Source organism: Myzus persicae, unplaced genomic scaffold (assembly GCF_001856785.1).
Source record: "Myzus persicae strain clone G006 unplaced genomic scaffold, MPER_G0061.0, whole genome shotgun sequence".
Classification (NCBI taxonomy): Eukaryota; Metazoa; Arthropoda; class Insecta; order Hemiptera; family Aphididae; genus Myzus; species Myzus persicae.
The window spans coordinates 1,092,817-1,099,079 of record NW_019100468.1 but is presented as its reverse complement, the minus strand read 5'-3'; positions in this window follow the sequence as shown (position 1 = coordinate 1,099,079).

The window sequence follows — 6,263 nt, the reverse complement described above, 5'->3', positions numbered from 1 at the left end:
ATTCTTTACTATGATAAATGCGTGAATAATATAAAACTCTAAACAAAATTCTTCTTTTGACAATAGTTATATATTTAATAGGTATGTACTAAATAGATAAAAAATAAAAAAGTAAAATCGTTTTAAAACAAAAGACAATCATGTATAATTAATACAGAAGTACAACTGTACATTCAAACTGTCAACCTTTTTCCGGGCAAGCGCAGCAAACAAAATGTGTTTGATTTTCAATATAGCCCATGGGTAGGTACATATAATAATATAATAAATACCTAATAATATACATCGTTGTTGTAGAATCAAAGTAATTAAAAAAAATTAAAAAGTATATAATAGCAGAGGATCAACGCTGTGATAAATGTTAAGGCGCTCCGCGTGAGTGTATAATAAAATATTGAGCAGCATTATTGGCTTCCGTTCAGCTGAAGGGGTGCGTGATGTTTTAGGAGTTAATAAAACAAATACGGGTCGTGGGGGAGGGAACGGTTTTTTGAGCCACCGACTACAGCGGCGACAACGACAACGACGGCGGCGGTGCTGTTGTAGCCGATTTCAAAAGGGACCGAAAAACATATTGACTTGGCGGGATACGATATTTTTTTCCCTCGTTATAATTCTATTTTAATAATAAAAGGGCGCTCGTGTTTTGATTCGTTTCATGTGCACGGAGGAGGGCCGCATGTACATGATCAATACATACATATATATAATATATATCGGCTGCCTCGTATTTACTACTCATACGTGTCTGTGTATACGGTACGTATAACGTTATATACAAGCGAACACACACACGCACACACGCATTGATAATATATATATATTTACGGGGTGGCGTTTAATCGGGTTATTCTATCCGCGGCGGTTATAGCCTCGTCCGCGCGCAGGAGCTCTACAGGCATAGTATTTACATTATTATTATTATTATTATTATTATTATTGTTGTAATAAAAAGCACGTTTTGCATAAAGTATATTATAATTTATAATTATATATATTATACATGCGCATAAAATACATCGCACGGCGCGGCCTTCGGAGTGGGTGGGGGGGAGTGTGGAGGAGGGGGAGGAAAGAGTGAACCGGAGCAAATCGAATCATTTCGCCCAGTTTTCTTTCCGGCATTTTATACACAACATTTTACGCGTGTGTACATAATAATAATAATAATAATAATAATAATAATAATAATGATATATACGCGTGTACAAAAATGTATAAAACGCGCGGCAAAGCTTCGGCGGCGGCGGCGGTGGCGGCGGCGGCGGTTGTTGTGGGCTGCGGAGGGGCGGTCCGGGCGTTTTGCGGCACGTCTGCGTTCTTCATTTAGCCCATTGTCTATGGGGCGACCCGCAGCAAAGTCCCGGAATACTAAAGGGGCTATGTAATATTGTGTGGAGGTTATTGCGATTGAACGCGATGACGACGTTTATTCTCGACCCGACTATATATACCTACACAACAGCGTCCGCCTTTGCCCGACGACGGCGGAGGTGTTTGTAATACATATATATATATATATATATATATACGTCATATAATATCTACTTGTACCGCCCGGAACTTTAGACGGCGCAAAGAGCCGTATAATAATCATAATAATAATAATAATAATAATAATAATATAGTAACAACATTACCGCCGCCGTGCACCTACATGTATATTATTCGTATATTATTATATGTAACAGACTCGCCGTTATGAATATTAACCGTTATGGTAATTCCGCACGGGGCACGGAATCCGCCCGCCGGTAGCGGACCAAGGGGTGTACAGGGGGTATGTGTGGCATATTATATTAAATAGGAATGAGGCGTACCCGTAGATATAGATATGATATGATAATTAGGGACCGCATTTCAATTTCTTAGAAACTTTCCGGTGACAATGCTCGAAACCAAAAACCAAAAACGACTTTAAGACACCTCTCGAACGTAATATTACGAACTTGAACAATGATCCAAATTGTTTTTGATAATAGGCACGCGACAGGAAAACGACGGATAAACTTTTGGAATTTGTGACGCTTATTTATTCCAACTAAGCAAAAAAAAAAACGACAAATAAACATCTATTTACTAGTATACTCAATATACATTATAATATAAACTCGATCGTTGTATGAATAACTCCGACTGATCAATTAGTTGTTTAGTATTTGTTCGAGGTAAGATACCACGTTTGATGATCGCAAATCGCTGCAGATAAATAAACATGTTAGGTATATTGCATATTTGCAGACTGCAGTCATATTTTGAACGGTTGATATTTGCGTGCAGGTACGGATAAAAGTAAGAAAAATAAGTAATTATATTATGTGAAAAATATTTCTTGATAATATAACATTTTCAATTCCCTAATTTATACAAAAAGATATAGTACATTGTATGTATTATACACTAAAAATTAATAAAATTATCTGAAAATGCTAAATAAAAGTTTCACCTCTGAATAATTATCTATTACGCGAAACGGTGTATGTGTCGCATCCACATCGCGTTATTATACATTTCACGAAACGGACAACGTTTGCATCCATTTCGCGAAATGGAACCGTGGTTTCTCCACTTCACGTAATTACACAATATGGATGATATTTCGTGAAATGGATACCTAAACCATCATCGACGGAACTTGTTCCGTCATTTGGATGTCCATATAGCAAAACTTAAAAAAACTCTAATTTAATTATTATTTTTAAGTAAATGTTTTACAAATTGGTACTTTAATACAAACTATTATGCTTACTAATTTTTACATATTATATTTAATGTTTTACAAATATTATAATATTATAATACTTTAATACAAACTATTATTTATTCAGACAAGTTTGTGAGTTATGGCAGCGAGAATTACATTTTAAATTACCTTTAAAACAAGCACATTTTTTAGTTTGACATTTGCCTTTACAACAACAGCTTAAAAAACCTTGACCTCCAGTTAAAGAAGAGACAATTTCTCTTAATGACATCTCTTTTGTCTTATTTACTTTCTCGATGTCAATGAAATTTGATGTGGCTGGTTGTATAGTTCCAGGACCATACCAACCTTTCAGTATGCCATGTTCAGTTCCTAAATGGTTAAGGTCATTTTTTTGGCCAATCACTACTCCAATAATGTTGGCTGGGTCTGCAGGACCTCTATCCACCTTTGGAACCGGGATTACAACACAGTCTCCAACTTTAAATGTTGGTATTTTGATCTTACTATCCTATAGCATAATGGAATAATTAATTATTTTAAGTAAATTTTATAAAAATCAAAATGGATAGAGGTCCTGCAGACCCAGCCAACATTATTGGAGTAGTGATTGGCCAAAAAAATGACCTTAACCATTTAGGAACTGAACATGGCATACTGAAAGGTTGGTATGGTCCTGGAACTATACAACCAGCCACATCAAATTTCATTGACATCGAGAAAGTAAATAAGACAAAAGAGATGTCATTAAGAGAAATTGTCTCTTCTTTAACTGGAGGTCAAGGTTTTTTAAGCTGTTGTTGTAAAGGCAAATGTCAAACTAAAAAATGTGCTTGTTTTAAAGGTAATTTAAAATGTAATTCTCGCTGCCATAACTCACAAACTTGTCTGAATAAATAATAGTTTGTATTAAAGTATTATAATATTATAATATTTGTAAAACATTAAATATAATATGTAAAAATTAGTAAGCATAATAGTTTGTATTAAAGTACCAATTTGTAAAACATTTACTTAAAAATAATAATTAAATTAGAGTTTTTTTAAGTTTTGCTATATGGACATCCAAATGACGGAACAAGTTCCGTCGATGATGGTTTAGGTATCCATTTCACGAAATATCATCCATATTGTGTAATTACGTGAAGTGGAGAAACCACGGTTCCATTTCGCGAAATGGATGCAAACGTTGTCCATTTCGTGAAATGTACAATAACGCGATGTGGATGCGACATATGCACTTGGAATACTGTGGTACAGCACCCAAACAGCAATGCACTTTACATGGAAATCTTAACCGTAATATTATTGTATTATGTGCGCTCTGTACACAACACTATTAGATATATATAATATTCATTGGCGATTGCGCATTCATCTTTATGATTGTTAACGGTGCAATTTAACCCGCATCACATATATATATATATATGGGCATACACGTGAGTAATAATAATTAATTACGTGTTTCAGAATTGTACGTGGAATGCAAAACAATTCACAAATAGCCAACTTTAATCAGAGCTGACTCTCAAAATAAGTAACGACTATCTAAATACATTCAGATTTAAAAATCATTATAAGAGATTAATCATTTTCAATAAGTGATTGGTTTTTCTTTATATCGAATAAAAACGAGTAGATATACATAATACAAAGATATTATTAATAGTTTTTTAATTAAAAAAATATTAATTAAACGAAATTCACATGATAATTAATATTAAAGTTCTTAACATTTCAAAATAAATATAATATCTATAACTTAAAATAGTTTTGAAATTCAACAAATCACTATTACCATTAAAAATCTCTAAAACCATCAAAGTATGATTATTTGAAGGGTAGAAAAATGTCTATTAATTTCAATAAAATTTATTTGTAAAATATAATAATGACTAAACTTTAAAGAGCATCCGAACATCTGTGAAAATGCAAATGCACTTTTATGCTATAAATGACGCCCCTGATACATATTAGATAACCTTTAACCTTTATACGATATGTCATTTCATTTTTTTTTCTTTAAAATGTATGCCAATAAATTGAAAATAGTTCATAGATTATATTAAATACTGTAAAAAACTCACATTTAAATACTTTATAGATGCAATGATGTGTAACAGTCTCGATGCTCTAAAGTTATTTAAATATCTATACTATATGTAACATGAAATACGGAACTCTAGGGTCATAAATACTGATGCTTGCATATGCCTATATAGTCGGGCTCTTTAGCAAGACCAAATCTTCAGGGGGAGGTAAATCGAGTATTCAATAGCCATATAGGGGAGGTGGATGTATTCAAATTAAAAATAAATAATTATTAGTTTAAGAAATAGTTAGCAACTTACCACATACAAATATACAACAATATAGAAATAATATTGTCATGGTTATTTTTATTTTATTTTTAAGTATGAATACTATTTATCAAATATATTTATGATAGATTTTATATTAAGAATGGACTTTTATTGTTATAGGGAAATTGTTTAAAAGGCCACATATGAAAATATTACTCAAATGACACATCACACAGAACCGACCTCTTCGCTAGTAAACCACAACTATGTTATGATAAATTAGTTATACATATATATTTTTAATTGTATAACATAAATTATCCATTTCAATAAATCATATTTACTCTGCACAAACATTTTGATTATAATATATTTACATATATATAAAAAGTAATTTTAGTAGGTACCAATTTACTATTGCACCCAATAGTTTGAAATATTAGGTATTATAGAAATGAAAAAATTGCGTCCTCGTTTGAAAAATAGAAGTTTGTATCTCCCTCTATGTTCAAATGTCTAATACGTTTTGACTCAAACTGCAGTAAGTTACTTTGAACTAGAAGGCCAGTTGTGTATCATTGGTTTTTTTGTGGATTTTTTATCCGCCTTAAGCAGAAAAGTGGATCCGACTATCTGAGCTATATCCAATTACTTCAACTGAAGCTGACTTTGAAATTTTGTTTTAAATTAAATATTTTATGCTTAAATATATAACGTTTATTGTATTTTACATAGGCGAAATATATTAAATGTTCCATGTATTGATGTATGACGTTGACGTGTTACTTGAAATAATTTTAATACATATTTCATTCTCTAAAACTAATAATTTGATGTTGCCTGCAGGCTATTATATTATTCAAATGAATACATACTAGTATACTACAATATTTAATATACGTACTATTAATTAACGATACTACTTTATAGGTTAGCAAATTATATATGCCTAGATTAAACTGGTATTTTAAAATTAATTTATATTATGAAAATTATTTTGATAAAAATCTTCTCACTTCCTTTGTCATTTTTTTGTATTTTTTTTTTTTAGAACAATATGAACATAGGTTCAGTAACAAGGTTAAAAACAATTTTATGTATACAAAAGCGTTTTGGCACATAGAACACAACAATAACCGGCATCAAGGGTTTCCGGTTCTCGTCAACAATGAACTAAAAGAAAGAAAAAACACACCCCTTGACGTTGTGCCCTCATTATAGCTACGTGTGTATGTGATGAGACAAACTCATTA